The sequence below is a fragment of the Salvelinus sp. IW2-2015 genome, unplaced genomic scaffold, assembly GCF_002910315.2.
Source record: "Salvelinus sp. IW2-2015 unplaced genomic scaffold, ASM291031v2 Un_scaffold2926, whole genome shotgun sequence".
In the NCBI taxonomy this organism is placed as follows: Eukaryota; Metazoa; Chordata; class Actinopteri; order Salmoniformes; family Salmonidae; genus Salvelinus; species Salvelinus sp. IW2-2015.
In genome coordinates, this window is record NW_019944222.1 from 51,823 (window position 1) to 72,642 (window position 20,820).

General features: G+C 43.2%; 1 pseudogene; it reads right to left on the bottom strand.

Moving 5' to 3' along the window:
* LOC139022612 (calpain-3-like) overlaps positions 1-19,240 on the bottom strand; it is a 26,006-nt pseudogene extending 6,766 nt beyond the window's left edge.
* Between the last annotated feature and the right edge of the window lie 1,580 nt (positions 19,241-20,820).

Sequence of the window (20,820 nt, forward strand, 5' to 3'; positions counted from 1 at the left end):
TAAAATACAGAGTGTGCCAAGTTTGAGCGTCATACCCAAGAAGACTCAGGCTGTAATTCGCCAAGCGTGCTTCAACGAAAGTACTGAGTAAAGGTTCTGGAATACTTAGAACAATTCCTAATCAAAATGTCTAAAATACTGTTTGTTGCTTTGTCATTATGCGGTGTGTGTGTAGGCTTGATTGAGGAAAAACGACCTCATTTGTTTTTAAAGAATATGGCCATAAAGTTACAAAATGGAAAAAGTCAAGGTCGGGATGATACTTCTGAATTGCACGTACCACAGAGCAAAAAGGCAAACTCAGCTCCATCATTCATTTGAATCAGAGGCTCATTCATTCACAAAAACCACTTGATATATTCTAACTACTTAATGATGTTTTCACTGGCAAGATTAGCCTATGAACATGCCCAACAAAAACAACGACACTACACATCCAAGTATAACTCCATCAAATATGCAAGACGAGCGATTGTAATTTTAATTCTGCAAACACTTAACAAGAGCTGCCAAGTTAGTTTAGGTGCGAATAAGTGAATTTCAAAAATAACAATTGATAAATTTCTCCACCTACTCAACTATTGCATCTGAAAAGGCCATCTACTCTTTAAAGCCTAACACAGCCGTCTAGCAACTTTTATCTTTCTAAAAAACTTCAAAAGGCAGCCTACATTGTCTTGACACATCAAAAAGCATCCTAACAGCCTATTCCCTCTAACAAAGTTCTAATACAAGTCAGTGATCTACAGCCCAGTTTCTACCTTCTTACAACCACTAACAAGCAGTCCTACAGCCCTAGTTTCTACCTTCTATACAACACTATCAAACAAGCAGGTCCTACAGCCCTAGTTTCTACCTTCTTAACAAACACTCATCAACAAGGCTAGTCCTACAGCCCTATTCTACACTTCTTAAACAACACTACAACAAAGCAGGTCCTACAGGCCCTAGTTTCTACCTTGAACAACACTACAACAAGGCAGCCTACAGCCCTAGTGTTCTACCTTCTGAACAACACATCATACAAGGCAGCCTAACAGGCCCTAGGTTTTTCTCGAATCATACCTATACAACAGCCCATGCCTATTCACAACAACACTATCCCAAGGCAGGCCTTACAGCCCCTTAGTTTCTACCTTCTGAACCAACACTATCAACAAGCAGGTCCTATCAGCCCTAGTTCTACCTTCTTAACAACACTATCAACAGGCAGTCCTCAGGCTATTTCCCTTAATACACAACAGCTACAGCGTTAACCCTCACAAACCCGCCTAGTTTCTACCTTCTTGAACAACACTATCAACAAAACGGCAGGTCCAATACAGCCCTAGTTTCATACCTTCTTAAACAACACCATCAACAAGCAGTCCTAACAGGCCCTATTTTGTCACATCTGCGCTACTGGTTCAGTCGGTGTGGTGCGAGGTCACCACAGAGAGACTTAGGAAAAATTACAATTGTTTCAGAACAGGCAGCACGGCTGCCCCTTCAATGTACATGGAGAGAGCAACATTAATATGCATGTAAATTCTCTCATGGCTAAAGGGAGAGGATTGACTTCTCACTACTTGTTTTTGTAAGAAGTGTTGACATGCTGAATGCACCGAGGGTCTGTTTTAAACTAACTGGCACACAGCTCAGACACCCATACATTTACCCCACAAGACATGCCACCAGAGGTCTTTCACTAGTATCCCGCAAGTCCGAGACGAGACTATGGGTGCCACGAGTACTACATAGAGCCATGACTAATAGGACCTTTACATCATAATTGCAGCAGTTGAATCAGATTTTTAAAAACAGACTAAAAATACACCTTATGAACAGCGGGACGGTGAAGAGAACAGACACACACACACTGACAACGTACATTGTATTTTGTATTGTAGATATGTTGTAGTAGAGTAGTGCTGAGCGAACACACTTTATGTGTGTGTAAAGCGTTATGAAATTAATGTCATGTAATTTTTTAAATTGTATATAACTCTTTAATGTTGCTGGACCACAGGAAGAGGATCTGCTTCCCTTGGCAACAGCAAATGCTGGATCCTTAATAAATACAATAGAAATTACAGGTTCAGTTTCGTACATACTCAATGTGCAGGATACTGGAGTGGTTGAGTACAGATATGTATAATATTATGGATGATAAATGGATTATACATGCCGCTTACCTTCATTTTAGACCCCAGTGTTAAAAAGGAAGCCATGACAGGACAAACATACATTCCCTATTAAACTAAGATGAATTAAAATCATTTATTTTGAAGAATTGTAAGAATCCTCTGAGCAATTGTATTAGTATTAAAATAATATAATTTGTAGCATACAATATACAATATACAGTAGATTGGTATTGTAATGTATTTAGTTTCTATACAGTTTTTTTTGCTCATCTTTATCAAGTTGGGTGCCAATAATTTGGGTGGACTGTATTATAGAAGATATGTTATAGATAGAGAAATTGACAGAGAGAATAGAGACACCAAGAGAAAAGACAGATGGAGAAATAGAGACACCAGATAAAAGGACAGAGAGAGATAGAGGGACACGAAGAGAAAAGACAGAGAGAAATAGAGACACCAGAGAAAAGACAAGAGAGAGATAGATACACTAAGAGAAAAGACAGACTGATGAAATAGAAGAACACCAAGAGAAAGACAGAGGAGAGATAGATACACTAAGACGGGAAAACAGAGAGAAATAAGAACACTAAGAGAAAAGACAGAGAATGATAGGAGACACTAAGAGAAAAGACAGAGAGACGATAGAGACACTAAAGAGTAAATAGACAGACGATAAGATAGAGGACACTAAGATGAAAAGACAGAAGAGGAATAGAACACTAAGAGAAAAGACAGAGAGAAATAGAGGCGGAACACTTAAGGAGAAAAGACAGAGAGAGATAAGAACAGCTAAGAGAAAAGACCAGAGAGAAAATAGGACACTACACGAGAAAAGACAGAGAGAGATAGAGACACTAGCTAGGAAAAAAACATAGAGAGATAGCGACTTGACCTAATGAGCAGTAAAGACGCGAGAGAGATAGCGACCTGACTAATGGACGAAAAGACAGGTAGATCGAGTAGAGACACTAACGCAGAAAGACACCACTTAAGAGAAAGACAGCGAGAGATAAGTTCACTTAAAAGAGAAAAGAACACACTAACAGAGAAAAGGACAGAGAGAATTAGAGACACTAAGAGGAAAAGAACACTAAGAGAAAAGGACAGAGGAGAGATCAGAACTAAGAGAATAAGACCACTTACGAGAAAACGACCAGAAAAGAAGATAGAGACACTCAGAGAGAATACTAAGTGAAACAGAAAGAAGAATTAGATGACACTTTAGAAGCAAAAAGACAGAGGAATTAGAGACACTAAGAGCAAAAAGACAGACAACACTAAAAGACCAGAGAAAAGACCAGACCGATCCCGAGAATTTACCGAGACACATAATTAAGAACCCATATCACAAAGACACACTTAACGGTCATAGCCAGATCCAAGACCAGAAACGAAACACTAAGGAGTAAAAGACATGGAGGATAGAAGACCACTAAGAGAAACAAGACAAGAAGACAGGCCAGAGAGATTAGAACACCAAGCAGAACTAGACAGAGAGAGATAGACGACCTAGAGGACGTAAAAGAGACAGAGAGAGATAGGACCACTAAGAAAAACGACAGAAAAGAGACTTGAGAAGACACGACACACAAAACGCCAGAGACTAAGAGACACCAGAAGAAAAGACAGAGGACTTCAGATAGAGGAACCACTACAGCAGGAAAAAGACAGGAAATAGTGTCGATATGAAACATTACCTAAGAGAAAATGACAGAGAAGTAAGAGACACTAAAGAGAAAAGACAGAGATGAGATAGAGACCACTAAAGAAAAGCAGATTGAGATAGTAGGACACTAAGAGAAAAGACAGGAGAAATAGAGACACCAAGAGAAAAGGACAGAAAGAGACACCAAGATAAAAGACAGAGAGATGATTCAGACACAACGAATAGAGATCGCTTATGAGGAAAATAAAAGAACGAAGATTGAGTGAAGATCATTAAAACACAAAGGCAGGAAGAAGATCTAGTAAAAGACACCAGCTGAAGCTATTACACTCACACACACACACACACACACACACACCACACACACACACACTACAGCACACACACACACACACACACACCACAATACACACACACACACACACATACCACTTAAACACATCACACACACACCCACACACCTCACACACACACCACTTGTTCGATTCTAAAACCATTTCAAAAACGCTCCTTGTGCGTCCTCCGTCTCCGGACACATTCCAAGCAATTCATGCTTAATTGTCACCCATTTGGCAATAATGGCCTTTTTCCTTTGTTCCTAACCCTTATCATCATTATTGCTACCACCTTTAACCTTACCCATAAACCCCCCAACCCTAACAAGTGTAAAACCTAACCCCTAGCTCCTAATCCTACCTATCTTCTACACCCCTAACACGCCAACTACGAATTCTGTACCCCGTCTAACCTCAAACCCCCTATTAAATGTTAGAATTTGACATCCCCCTGTGGGACTCTAGATACATCTCCTTTCTGAGGTTGGTCCAAACCAAACTAACTGTTTCAACTATTCTTTGTACACGAAGAAGATCACAAACCAAACACCTCTCAAAGCGCAAGCACCCAATTTATTACCTTTGAAAGCGTACAGTCTTCTGTGTACAGACAGTATGGGCTCAGTGAACGCACAGCGTAGTTGGGAGATGGTTAGGGTTGACTTCTCTTTACCATATAACACTATATATAGAGAGGGTGGGAGGCGAGAGAAGTAGGAACGGATAGAGGAGGTATATTGATATAGACAGAGATGGACGACATAAGCAATAGGTAGAAATTATAGAAAGCGTATCAAATTAGATACATTAGTATACTCACCAATATTAAATAATGACAATTAAAACAAATATATTTTATGTAGATATGACCTAACGTGAGTCAGAACTTTATATCGATCTACACCATTCTCCAGGCAAGATTCGAGAGACTCATTTGAGTAACACTCAATACCTCAGAATCTTAAATTATTAGAATTATTTAATCGCGAGGTGTGTGTTAACAACCAATCTACTGATGTAAATATATACATGTTATTAGCGACCCTACGGTGAAATTTGCAGAGCTTACTGTTTGTTTGTGAGAAGAATGACTCTCAGACTAAAGCACACTCATAGTGCAAACAGTATTTACACTATGATGGACTGGACACACAAGATTACGTACTCAACTGATAAATCTATGAAGAATAGAAAAGTGCAGAGGTGTGAGTGGTCATGCCCTATTTACGAGATGTGTGGTGTGTTCTTCACTGTGCCCTTTTTCTTTTGTTAGTGCCAACCAGGTCACTAAATAACTTGCTGCTCGGCGTTGAGCAGCACTTGTGGAAGCGAAGTGTTCTGCCCGATGTATAAGGAGGTTAGTGGGAATTTTGAGTCAGAAATTGGAACAAGAGTCATAATGGAGAGTGTAATACTTTTCAAGAGAGTGAAGTCTTTATGGAGCAGATTGTCATGCCAGTGTTAAGAAGATGGGAGAAATCTATGTAATTCTGAGGGAGAGGAATAACGTGATCTGCCTCAAGAGTGAAATGGGATTATTTAACACATAGGGCTTAGGTAAGTTTAGAGACAAGTGTGCGAGTTTGCCTTCGAGGTTAGTCTTATCCACCTCATTATTTGTTGGGGCCTGTGCCACATCATACTGCCGTGTATTCGTTCTCTTGAAAGAGCCCATATATCGTATGTCCTACGTTCCGGCCTTCTCTCAAATTGTAGCAAGGCTTAATGAGACTCATCATAAAGCTAGTCGTCGTACGTGTCAATATGCTCTTCCCTAAGTTTGAGGTCTCCGGTCACCTAGTTTTACCAGTCTCTCTCGCTCGTCAGATATCTCATCTCTCTCTCTCATCTCTCTCTTCTGCTCGCTCTTCTATTCTTCTTTCTTCTTCTACGTGCTCCATGCTCTTCCCCATAACTGGCGCTTTAAATTTGGCACCATGCTCCATAGAGACACCACTACAATAGAGAGAGCACCACACACAGACGAGAACACATAGAAACTCTGACTAGGCGTAGAGACTGACTCCCTCTCTCTCTCTCTCTCGAGATGCTTCCTCTCCTCCTCCTTCTCCCTCCCTCTGTATCCCTATGTGTGAGAGAGTGAGACGTTATGTGGTCTCGGAGAGTGAGAACTGATGCCTATAAAATCTGACACAGTGGATTGACACAATAAAGTTGAGTTTTATCATACTCTCCGAATTGTGGCTTATCCAGATGAGTAGACGACACAAAAGTTTTTGGTCCGCCACCAATGTGTAAAACCTCTCGTAGGGTACGTGCCTGTATGTTAGGTGACGTCCCATTAAACTTCTCAGTCAACAAGCCAACCAGCAGAAAATTACGGTGCAACAAGAGCAATTGGGGAGTTTCTCCCATTCTTCTCTGCAGATCCTCTCAAGGTCTGTCAGGTTGGATGGGGAGCGTCGCTGCACAGCTATTTTCAGATCTCTCCAGAGATGTTCGATCGGGTTCAAGTCCAGGCCCTGGCTGGTCCACTCAAGGACATTCAGAGACTTGTCCTGAAGCCATTCCTGTGTTGTCTTGGCTGTGTGCTTAGGGTCGTTGTCCTGTTGGAAGGTGAACCTTCGCCCCAGTCTGAGATCCTGAGCGCTCTGGAGCAGGTTTTCATTAAGGATCTCTCTGTATTTTTCCCTGCTGCTGAAAAACATCCCCACAGCATGATGCTGTCACCACCATGCTTCACCGTAGGGATGGTGCCAGGTTTCGTCCAGACGTGACGCTTTGCATTCAGGCCAAAGTGTTCAATCTTGGTTTCATCAGACCAGAGAATCTTGTTTCTCATGGTCTAAAAAGTCTTTAGGTGCCTTTTGGCAAACTCCAGGCGGGCTGTCATGTGCCTTTTACTGAGGAGTGGCTTCTGTCTGGCCACTCTACCATAAAGGCCTGATTGGTGGAGTGCTGCAGAGATGGTTGTCCTTCTGGAAGTTTCTCCCATCTCCACAGAGGAACTCTGGAGCTCTGTCAGAGTGACCATCAGGTTTGTGGTCACCTCCCTGACCAAGGCCCTTCTCCCCCAATTACTCTGTTTGACCAGGTGGCCAGCTCCAGGAAGAGTCTTGGTGGTTCCAAACTTCTTCCATTTAAGAAGGATGGAGGCCACTGTGTTCTTGGACCTTCAATGCTGCAGACATTTTTTGGTACCCTTCCCCAGATCTGTGCCTCGACACAATCCTGTCTCGGATCTCTACGGACAATTCCTTCAACCTCATGGCTTGGTTTTTTCTCTGAAATGCACTGTCAACTGTGGGACCTTATATAGACAGGTGTGTGCCTTTCCAAATCATGTTCAATCAATTGAATTTACCACAGGTGGACTCCAATCAAGCTGTAGAAACATCTCAAGGATGATCAATGGAAACAGGATGCACCTCTAGTCTCAATTTCTAGTCTCATAGCAAAGGGTCTGAAGACTTATGTAAATAAGGTATTTATGTTTTTTTTTTTTTTTTATACATTTGCTAAACATTCTAAAAACCTGTTTTCGTCGTTATGGGGTTTTGTTCTATCAACCAACCAGATTGACGAGGAAAACAATTCAAAGGGTCTGAATACTTGCACTGTATATACAATTACAATTTCATAACACTTTTCACAACACATTGTGTTCCCTCAGACCACTACTCTACTATCACATATCTACAACACAACATCCATGTGTAGAGTGCGTGTCTTATCATGTGTATAGTGTGTATGTTATCGTGTGTGGGTATGTACAGTATGTGTCTGTACCCGTGTGTGTGTGTCTCTTCACAGTCCCCGCTGTTCCATAAGGTCTATTTTAGTCTGTTTTAAAAAATCTGATTCAACTGCTTGGAATAGAGTTCCATGTAGTCATGGCTCTATGTAGTACTGTGCACCTCCCATAGTCTGTTCTGGACTTGCGGACTGTGAAGAGACCTCTGGTGGCATGTCTTGTGGGGTAGGCATGGGTGTCTGAGCTGTGTGCCAGTAGTTTAGACAGACAACTCGGTGAATTCAACATGTCAAAACTTCTCCCAAATAGAAAGTAGTAGAGCCAGGAGAGATTTGAGATATTATTATGCTCTCTGTGTACAATTAAGGGCCGTGCTGCCCTGTCCTGAGCCAATTGTAATTTTCTGAGGTCAGTCTTTGTGGCACCTGCCAAAGCGACTGAACAGTAGTCAAGGTGTGACAAAACTAGGGCCTGTAGGATCTGCCTTGTTGATAGTGTTGTTAAGAAGGTAGAAACTAGGGCCTGTAGGACCTGCCTTGTTGATAGTGTTGTTAAGAAGGTAGAAACTAGGGCCTGTAGGACCTGCCTTGTTGATAGTGCTGTTAAGAAGGTAGAAACTAGGGCCTGTAGGACCTGCCTTGTTGATAGTGCTGTTAAGAAGGTAGAAACTAGGGCTTGTAGGACCTGCCTTGTTGATAGTGCTGTTAAGAAGGCAGAGCAGCGCTTTATTTTAGCTACTGTTGTATCAATATGTTTTGACCATAACAGTTTACAATCCCGGGTTACCCCCAAGCAGTTTAGTCATCTCAACTTGCTCAATTTCCACATTATTTATTACAATATTAAGTTGAGGTTTCGGGTTCAGTGAATGATTTGTAACAAGTACAATGCTTTTAGTTTTTGAAGTATTCAGGGCTAAATTATTCCTTGCCACCCACTCTGAAACTAACTGCAGCTCTTTGTTAAGCGTTGCAGTCATTTCAGTCGCTGTAGTAGCTGATGTGTATAGTGTTGAGTCATCTGCATACATAGACACACTGGCTTTACTCAAAGTGGCATGTCGTTAGTAAGATTGAAAAAAGTAAGGGGCCTAAACAGCTGCCCTGGGGAATTCCTGATTCTACCTGGATTATGTTTGAGAGTTCTGTCCTTGAGGTGTTCTTGTCTATTGATGTTCTGTATTATGTCATTCTGTATTATGTTTCATGTTTTGTGTGGACCCCAGGAAGAGTAGCTGCTGCTTTTGCAACAGTTAATGGGGATCCTAATAAAATACGAAATATCAAATACCATTAAAGGTAACGCTTTATCTACAATATAGAAGGAGGTGTAAAGCCAAAACACATAAGTTCAGAAGACTATGATTGACAGAGGAGAGGGAGACAGAGGAGCGGGAGAGGGAGACAGAGGAGCGGGAGAGGGAGACAGAGGAGCGGGAGACAGAGGAGCGGGAGACAGAGGAGAGGGAGACAGTGGAGAGGGAAACAGAGGAGAGGGAAAACAGCTGATGGGGACAGAGGAGTGGAGAGGGAGACAGAGGAGAGGGAGACAGAGGAGCGGGAGAGGGAAACAGAGGAGTGGAGACAGAGGAGGGAGACAGTGGAGAGGGAAACAGAGGAGAGAGAAACAGCTGGATGGGACAGAGGAGGTGGGAGAGGGAGACAGGAGGAGAGAGAGACAGAGGAGTGGGAGAGGGAGACAGAGGAGAGAGAGACAGAGGACAGGGAGACAGAGGAGAGGGAGCAGAGGAGTGGGCGACAGAGAGAGAGACAGAGGAGTGGGAGAGGGAGGCAGTGGAGAGGGAAACAGAGGAGAGGGAAACAGGGAGACAGTGGAGAGGAAACAGCTGGATGGGGACGAGGAGAGGGGGAGAGAGAGAGTCAAGAATTGGCATGCTCTACTCAATCGTTTGAATCAAACATCTTTTGTTACACTGGAAAAGGAAGACTGAAACAGTCGGTACATTTAGCCGTCTTTAGCAGCAGAAGAACTTTAAAACTGAAAGAACAATTTCAGTGAGTGTGGGTTTTCCTTTCCAGTCGAGACAGACGACAGGACATGAAACGTGGGTCGAGACAACAACAACGTACATTTTTCAAGAGCAAACTAGAAGGACATTGTTGAGGGAGAAACAGTACTCACCAGAACTCACCGTCCTCAGCACTTTGATGCTGGAGCTGTCCTTCTCTCCCTTAGACAGAGACACCCACTCCTTAGAGCTATGTGGAACGGGGAAGGCAACATCAACATCAACAACATCAACATCAACAACATCAACATCAACATCAACAACATCAACATCAACATCAACAACAACAACAACAACAACAACAACAACATCAACAACAACAACAACAACAACAACAACAACATCAACAACAGCCAAACTCAATAGTATGATACAGGGACCTTCCCTGACATGGGAATATACAGCTGTAGGATCTTCATTTGATCACTCCGTTGTCGCAAGAGATTTTCCCCCGGGCTGCAGGAAATTCAAAGGAGCCTTAAGATTGACATAAATACACAGAAACCCCCTCCCCCCTCAGGTCTCTTTCTCAGTAACGTAATCCTTCAGATTACTCAAAACGAGTACTGTAATCTGAATACTTTGGGATTACTGTCCCTTCTAACAACCAGACATATTTTTAAATAAATAAAAAAAAATGTGCATCTGATCAAGCATTATTTAATTTGACTACTTTCAAATTGGGGACTATTGTGAGAGCATAAATATCCTTTCATTCCTCCTGTAGTTCTATATTATCATGTATGTGTGAGAGTTTAGTCACAGGGCGCCATTCTAACGTTTACAGTTGCTAACTAGATGTTAACTCTAAATAATATAGCCTAATATTTAGTCTACTGAAAGTTAGCTGTGTAATTGATATCAGTAAAATGATGGCCTATGCCCTCACTGTGAAATTGAATGGCCGACGTTTTTTTATTGTGCAATCAGAAAGCATTTTTCTCTCCCACTACGGAGCACACAAAGGAGAGAGACCGGAAACGTGCAGCGTTACAAAGCAGGAAGCAATCCACCCTTGATGGGCGATCAACAGAACAATAGACCGTGTGAAGTCTTGTTGGGTGATCAACAGACCATGTGACGTCTTGTTGGGTGATCAACAGAACAATAGACCATATGACATCTTGTTGGGCGATCAACAGAACAACAGACCATGTGAAGTATTGATGGGCGATCAACAGAACAATAGACCATGTGAAGTATTGATGGGTGATCAACAGAACAACAGACCATGTGAAGTCTTGTTGGGCGATCAACAGAACATTAGACCATGTGCAAGTCTTGTCTTGGGCGATCAACAGAACAACAGCACAAGTGAAGTATGTTGGGTGATCAACAGAACAACAGACCATGTGAAGTATTGATGCGGCGATCAACAGAATAACAGACCATGTTGATCGTCTTTGATGGGTGATCAACAGACCATGTGACGTCTTGATGGGCGATCAACAGAACAAACAGACCATGTGAATCTTGATGGGCGATCAACAGAGAACAGAACATGTGAAGTCTTGTTGGGGATCAACAGATCAACAGACATGTGACGTCTTGATGGGTGATCACGAACAGACAGACCATATGACGTCTTGATGGGTGATCAACAGAACAACAGACCATGTGACGTCTTGATGGGCGATCAACAGACCATTGAAGTATTGTTGGGTGATCAACAGAACAACAGACCATGGTGAAGTATTGATGGGGATCACAGAACAACAGACCATGTGAAGTTCTTGATGGGTGATCAACAGACCAGGTGACGTCTTGATGGGCGATCAACAGAAAAACAAGACCATGTGAGTCTTTATGGGCGATCAACAGACCATGTGACGTCTTGCTGTTGATCAACAGAACAACAGACATGTGAGTCTTGATGGGTGGATCACAGAACAACAGACCATGTGAAGTCTTGTTGGGGCGATCAACAGAACAATAGACCATGTGAAGTCTTGTTTGGGCGATCAACAGAGAAATAGACCCATTGAAGTATTGGATGGGTGATCAACAGACAACAAGACATGTGAAGTTTGTTGGCGATCAACAGAAAATAGACCATGTGAAGTCTTGTTGGGGCGATCAACAGAACAAACACATGTGAAGTATTTGTTGGGGTGATCAACAGAACAACAGACCATGTGAAGTATTGATGGGCGATCAACAGAATAACAGACCATGTGACGTCTTGATGGGGTGATCAACAGACCATGTGACGTCTTGATGGGCGATCAACAGAAACAACAGACCATGTGACGTCTTGATGGGCGATCAACAGAACAACAGACCATGTGAAGTCTTGTGGGCGATCAACAGATCAACAGACATGTGACGTCTTGATGGGGATCAACAGAACAACAGAATATACGTCTTGATGGTGATCAACAGAACAACAGACCATTGTGACGTCTTGATGGGCGATCAACAGACCATGTGAAGTATTGTTGGGTGATCAACAGAACAACAGACATGTGAAGTATTTGATGGGCGATCAACAGAACAAAAGACATGTGAAGTCTTGATGGGTGATCAACAGACAGGTGACGTCTTGATGGGACGTAACAGAAAACGACCATGTGAAGTCTTTATGGGCGATCAACAGACCATGTGACGTCTTGATGGTTGATAACAGAACAACAGACCAATGTGAAGTCTTGATGGGCGATCAACAGACCATGTGACGTCTTGATGGTTGATACAGAACAACAGACATGTAAAGTCTTGATGGGCGATCAAGACCATGTGACTCTTGATGGGCGATCAACAGAACAACAGACCATGTGAAGTCTTGTTGGGCGATCAACAGAACAACAAGCCATGTGAGTCTTTGTATGGCGATAACAGACAACAGACCATGTGAAGTCTTGATGGGCGATCAACAGAACACATGTGACGTCTGATGGGCGATCAACAGACCATTGACGTCTGATGGGCGATCAAACAGACCATGTGACGTCTGATGGTGCGAGTCGCATGTGACGTCTTATGCGATCAACAGAACAACAGACCATGTGACGCTCTTGATGGGTGATCACAGACCATGTGACGTCTTGATGGTGCTGCAAATGACAACAATGTTGGTTCTCTTGATATTTCGATGAAGTAATCCCAAATGTAATCAACTGCTTTAGAATATAACTGTAATTATATTACACTTTATATTTATTATAAAAAAAGTAATCCGGGTTGATTCAGTTTACTTTTATTTTGTAATCGGATGGACGTAATCCCGTTACATGTAATACATTACTACTTAACCCTGACTATATCATAGTCTACTGTAGCCTATCACAACTAATTTTCCTGAAGTGTCACTTTTTTGGGGGGAATAATTTCACTGAACAAAAATATAAACGCGACATGTAACAATTTCAAAGATTTTACTGGTTACAGTTCATATCAATTGAAATTAAGAAATTAGGTCCTAATCTATGGATTTCACATGACTGGGAATACAGATATGCATCTGTTGGCCACAGATACCTTAAAAAACAAAAAGTATGGTTGTGACACATTTCCTTCGCTAGATTTAATCAGGCTGTTGACTGTTGACCAATCAGTCAACCAATCAACCAACCAACCAACCAACCAACCAAATCAATCAACCAACCAACCAACCAATCAGTCAACCAATCAACCATCAAACCAACCAACCAATCAGTCAACCAATCAACCAATCAGTCAACCAACCAATCAGTCAACCAATCAATCAATCAATCACCAACCAACCAACCAATCAACCAACAATCAACCAATCAGTCAACCATCAATCAATCAACCACCACCTCAACAACAATCAATCATCACAATCACCAAAAATCAACAAACCAAAAAAAGCAACCAAAGACAACAAATCAATCAACCAACCAACTCAACCAATCAATCAACCAATCAACCATCAGTCAACCATCAATCAAACCAACCAATCAACCAATCAATCAACCAATCAGTCAACAATCAACCAACATTCAGTCAACCAATCAGTCAGTCAACCAATCAGTCAGTCAACCAATCAATCAACTCAACCAACCATTCAGTCAACCAATCAGTCAGTCAGTCAACCAATCCGTCAGTCACCAACAATCAACCAACCAACCATTCAGTCAACCAATCAGTCAGTCAACCCAATCAATCAACCACCAACCATTCAGTCAACCAATCAGTCAACAACAACCAACCAGTCAGTCAACCAATCAATCAAGTAATTACCAATCAATCAGGTGTGTCTTACTTGTCACTCCAGGGCCCGTTCCACTCCACCTGTCCCCAGGGTTCCTGAGGCGCACCAGACGCACCTTGTGCTGGGACTGTTTACACTGAGGAGAAACACACACACACCGTCCATGTAACAATCACCATGGTAACAACCACGGGTCCATTCAGTCAGCTTTCAAAAGGACTACAGTCATCTAACCACAGCTCTGAATCTCATGGTATATCTAATAATGTAGATATACTATCTATCTATCGTTCTATGTTCTATCTATCTATCTAATAATGTAGATATACTATATATCTATCTATCTATCTTCTATCTATCGTTCTATCTATCTATTATCTAATAATGTAGATATCACTATCTATTATCTATTATCTAATAATGTAGATATACTATCTATCTATCTATCTATCTATCTATCTATCTATCTATCTATCTATCTATCTATCTATCTATCTATCTATCTATGTATCGTTCTATCTATCTATCTACTCTATCTATATGTAGTAGTGTCTCATGGTCTATCTAATAATGTAGTGTATCTCATGGTCTATCTATAAATGTAGTGTATCTCATGGTCTATCTAATAATGTAGTGTGTCTCATGGTCTATCTAAATAATGTAGTGTATCTCATGTCTATCTAATAATGTAGTGTATCTCATGGTCTATCTAATAATGTAGTGTATCTCATGGTCTATCTATCTAATAATGTAGTGTAATAACCCAGGATACTTGGCGTAAAGTGAATCTGTATGTTTCTGTAGGTGTATCTCACCTCCTCAACGGCAGTCACAGAGTAGGCGTGGCCCTTCACGAGGCCAGTCGCAGTACGGGTCTCAAAGCGAGCGGGAACCAGGGACTGGGGAATGAACAACAAGACAGGATCACAATACACGAGGAACTGATTGGATACAGTTGGTTAAACCAATGGAAGGGGATAGTTTGGAAACTGCTCGTGATCATCGATGAGTTCCAGAACTCAATACAGTTGGTTAAACCAATGGAATAGCTTCTTCTCTTTTTCAAATGATTTTTTTTTGGGGGGGGGCAACATATGTGGATATGTACCCACACCGACACGGTACATATGTGGATTTGTACCCACACCGACACGGTACATGTGTGCACTGAGGGTGGCGGCACTAACTGCGGGCAAGACCTCCACAGACAGGCCACATAGCTGAACGTTTTGACTGAAATGGCTTCTAGGTCTGGTCTGGTCAGAATCATAACTAAAGAGCGAGGCTCCCTGACGGGCTGCTCTATTGACGGGAGGCTCTTCCATTACGGGTTCATGAGACATGTTGGAGGTCGGGGGTCACGCTCCTAAGGTCAGAGACTCACATCGATAGAGCAGCCCGTCAGGGAGCCTCTCTCGCTACTAAGGTCAGAGACTCACGTCGATAGAGCAGCCCGTCAGGGAGCCTCTCTCGCTACTAAGGTCAGAGACTCACATCGATAGAGCAGCCCATCAGGGAGCCTCTCACGCTACTAAGGTCAGAGACTCACGTCGATAGAGCAGCCCATCATAGAGCCTCTCTCCAGGGCCTTCATCATGATCTTGTACAGCTCCTTGGGCGCCTCCTTCATCTCATAGAACTCTGTCACGCCCCCGGTGAAGTCTTCCATGGCCTCCGTGGTGTTACCGCCCTTCAGGGCCTCATAGGATAAATTCGGTAGCTGACGTAATCGCCGTTACATTGTACTACATCTACTTTAACCTCTGACATATGCGGTATAGTCTAACTGTAGCCTATCAGCAACTAATTTCCCTAAGTGCTCACTTTTTTGGGGGTTGAATATACTTTTACTGAACCATAATATAAAGGTTCGCAGACGGTATGCTAACATTTCATTACAGAGTCTTTAAGCTGAGTTACAGTTCATATAATTGAATTGAACCATTAAGCGTTCCTAATTCTATGGATTTCACATGACTGGAAATACAGATAGTGCCATCTTTCGTTGGCTCACTAGATATTAACAACAAAATAGTATGGTTGTGATCCATTTCCTTCGCATAAGAATTTACATCAGGCTGTTGACTCGTTGACCACATCAGTCAACCAACTTCAGACCAACCACGCAACCAACCAACCAATCAATCAACCACCAACCAACAATCAGTCCCAATCCACCATCAACACCAACCAATCAGTCAACGCAATCAACAATCAGTCAACCAGATCGCAATCGAGTCAACCAATTCAATGCAATGCAATCACCACCAACCAACAATCATCAATCAAACCAATCAAACCAACCACAATCAGTCAACCATTCAACCACATCAGTTCAATCACACAACTCCAACAATCAAGTCATCCAATCAATCACACAACCAACAATCATCCAAGACTCAACCAACTCAGTCAACCATCACTCACATCCAAACCAACGCAATTCAACTCAACCACATCAACAATCAACCACACCAACGTCGAACCACAATCGCAGTCAACCAATCCAATCAACCAACAACCAAGTCCTCAACCAATCTAGTCAACCAATCAACTCAATCAACCATAAACTTCAGTCACCAATCAGTCAGATCAACCAATCAGTCAGTCAACCAATCAATCAATCCAAGCCTCTAACCATTCAGCACCAATCGTCAGTCAGTCAATCCAAATCGTCAGTCAACCAATCAATAAACCAACCAACATTCAGTCAACCAATCAGTCAGCTCAACCAATCAATCAACAACCAACCATTCAGTCAACCATCAGTCAACCAACCAACCAAGTCAGTCAACCATCAATCAAGTAATTAACCAATCAATCAGGTGGTGTCTTACTTGTCACTCCAGGGCCCGTTCCACTCCACCTGTCCCGCGGGTTCCTGAGGCGCACCAGACGCACCTTGTGCTGGGACTGTTTTACACTGAGGAGAAACACACACACACACCGGTCATGTAACAATCACCATGGTCAAACCACGGGTCCATTCAGTCAGCTTCAAAAGGACTACCAGTCATCTAACCACAGCTCTGAATCTCATGTGTATCTTTAATAATGTAGATATACTATCTATCTATCGTTCTATCGTTCTATCTATCTATCTAATAATGTAGATATACTATATATCTATCTATCTATCTATCTATCTATCGTTCTATCTATCTATCTATCTAATAATGTAGATATACTATCTATCTATCTATCTATCTATCTAATAATGTAGATATACTATCTATCTAATCATTCTATATCTATCTATCTATCTATCTATCTATCTATCTATCTATCTATCTATCTATCTATCTATGTATCGTTCTATCTATCTATCTATCTATCTAATAATGTAGTGTGTCTCATGGTCTATCTAAAATGTAGTGTATCTCATGGTCTATCTATATAAGTAGTGTATCTCATGGTCTATCTATAATGTAGTGTGTCTCATGGTCTATCTAATAATGTAGTGTATCTCATGGTCATCTAATATGTAGTGTATCTCATGGTCTATCTAATAATGTAGTGTGTCTCATGGTCTATCTAATAATAATGTGTCTCATGGTCTATTATAATAATGTAGTGTATCTCAATGGTCTAATCTATCTATCTATCTATCTCTCTATCTATCTATCTATCTATCTATCTATCTATCTATCTATCTATCTATCTATCTATCTAATAATGTAGTGTGCTCTAATGGTCTATCTAATATGTAGTGTATCTCATGGTCTATCTAATAATGTAGTGTAGTTCATGGTCTATCTATCTATATAATGTAGTGTAATAACCAGGATACTTGGCGTAAAGTGAAATCTGTATGTTTCTGTAGGTGTATCTCACCTCCTCAACGGCACAGTCCAGAGTAGGCGTGGCCCTTCACGAGGCCAGTCGCAGTACGGGTCTCAAAGCGAGCGGGAACCAGGACTGGGGAATGAACAACAAGACAGGATCACATACACAGAGAACTGATTGGATACAGTTGGTTAAACCAATGGAAGGGGATAGTTTGGAAACTGCTCGTGATCATCGATGAGTTCCAGAACTCAAACAGTTGGTTAAACCAATGGAATAGCTTCTTCTCTTTTCAAATGATTTTTTTTGGGGGGGCAAACATATGTGGATATGTACCCACACCGACACGGTACATATGTGGATTTGTACCCACACCGACACGGTACATGTGTCACTGAGGGTGGCGGCAACTAACTGCGGGCAAGACCTCACAGACAGGCCACATAGCTGAACGTTTGACTGAAATTGGCTTCTAGGTCTGGTCTGGTCAGAATCATAACTAAAGAGCGAGGCTCCCTGACGGGCTGCTCTATTGACGGGAGGCTCTTCCATTACGGGGTCTATGAGACATGTTGGAGTCGGGGGTCACGCTCCTAAGGTCAGAGACTCACATCGATAGAGCAGCCCGTCAGGGAGCTCTCTCGCTACTAAGGTCAGAGACTCACGTCGATAGAGCAGCCCGTAGGGAGCCTCTCTCGCTACTAAGGTCAGAGACTCACATCGATAGAGCAGCCCATCAGGGAGCCTCTCACGCTACTAAGGTCAGAGACTCACGTCGATAGAGCAGCCCATCATAGAGCCTCTCTCCAGGGCCTTCATCATGATCTTGTACAGCTCCTTGGGCGCCTCCTTCATCTCATAGAAACTCTTGTTCACGCCACCGTGGAAGTCTTCCATGGCCTCCGTGGTGTTACCCCGCTTCCTTAAGGCCTCATAGGACCCGTGCAGCCTGGGGAGGGGGGATGGGAGAGTGAGGGTTAGGGTCATGGTGTTACCGCCCTTCAGGCCTCATAGGAACCGTGAAGCCTGGGGAGGGGAGTGAGGGTTAGGGTTCGTGGTGTTACGCCCTTCAGGGCTCATAGAACCGTGGCAGCCTGGGGAGGGGGGATGGGAGAGTGAGGGTTAGGTCATGGTGTTACCGCGCCTCTTCAGGGCCTCATGGAACCGTGCACCTGGGGAGGGGGGAGGGGAGAGTGAGGGTTAGGGTCGTGGTGTTACCGCCCTTCAGGGCCTCATAGGAACGTGAAGCCTGGGGAGGGGGGATGGGAGAGTGAGGGTCAGGTCGTGGTGTTACGTCACCTTCAGCGGTTCATCAGTAGGTAAGACGTGAAGCCTGGGGAGGGGGATGGGAGAGTGAGGGTTAGGGTCGTGGTGTTACGCCCTTCAGGGCCTCATAGGAACCGTGAAGCCTGGGGATGGGAGGGTGAGACAGGGTGAGGGTTAGGGGTAGTCAGAGGGTGAGAGGGTGGGGAGAGGTCAGGGGGGACAGAGTGAAGGGGTGGGAGAGGGTCAGGGGGAGACAGAGTGAAGGAGTGGGGAGAGGGTCAGGGGGAGACAGAGTGAAGGGGTGGGGAGAGGGTCAGGGGGGAGACAGAGTGAAGGGTGGGAGAGGTTCAGGGGGAGACAGAGTGAAGGGGTGGGCAGAGGGTCAGGGGGGAGACAGAGTGAAGGAGTGGGGAGAGGGTCAGGGGGAGACAGAGTGAAGAGTGGGGAGAGGGTCAGGGGGGAGATCAGCGTGAAGGAGTGGGGAGAGGGTCGGGGAGACTGAGTAGAGGTCAGGGGGAGACAGAGTGAAGGGGTGGGGAGAGGGTCAGGGCGAGACAGAGTGAAGGAGTGGGGAGAGAGTCAGGGGGAGACAGAGTGAACGGTTTTACGCTGCATCGGCAGGATAGAACAGCGCCTCCGGTAAGACAAGTGGTGGTGCCTGTGTCTATTTGTAAACAACAGCTAGTGCACGAAATCTAATAATAAGGAAGTCTCAAGGTTTTGCTTACCTGAGGTTAGAGTATCTCAATGATAAGCTGTAGACCACACTATTTACAAAAGAGTTTTCATCTGTATTTTTCATAACTGTCTATTTACCACCACAAATCGATGCTGGCACTAAGACCGCACTCAACGAGCTGTATACGGCATAAGCAAACAGGAACACGCTCATCCAGAGGTGGCGCTCCTAGTGGACGGGGACTTTAATGGGGGAAACTTAATCAGTTTACTCATTTTCTATCAGCATGTTAATATGTGCAACAAGAGGGGAAAAAAACTCGCCCTCCATTTGGCAATCTGACTATAATTCTATACTCCTGATTCCTGACAAAAAAAAGCAGGAAGTACCAGTGACTCGCTCAATATGGAAGTGGTCAGATGAAGCAGATGCTAAACTACAGGACGTTTTGCTATCACAGACTGGAATATGTTTGGGATTTTCCGATGGCATTGAGGAGTACACCACATCAGTCCACTGGCTTCATCATTATAAGTGCATTAAGGTATTTAGTCTCCAGGGGTGTTTTGACTGTATATGTGGGAGGTATTTGGTCTCCAGGGGTGTTTGACTGTACTATGTGGGAGGTATTTAGTCTCCAGGGGTGTTTTGACTGTACTATGTGGGAGGTATTGGTCTCCAGGGTGTTTTGACTGTAACTATGTGGGAGGTATTTGGTCTCCAGGAAGTGTTTTGACTTACTATGTGGGAGGTATTTGGTCCTCCAGGGGTGTTTTGACTGTACTATGTGGGAGGTATTTGGTCTCCAGCGGTGTTTTGACCTGTACTATGTGGGAGGTTATTTGTCTCAGGGTGTTTGGACTGTTCTATGTGGGAGTATTTGGTCTCCAGGGTGTTTTTGACTGTTCTATGGTGGAGAGATTTGGTCTCCATGGTGTTTTGACTTGCACTATGTGGGAGGTATTTGGTCTCCAGTGTTTTGACTGTACTATGTGGGAGTATTTTGGTCTCCAGGGTGTTTTGACTGTACTATGGTGGGAGGTA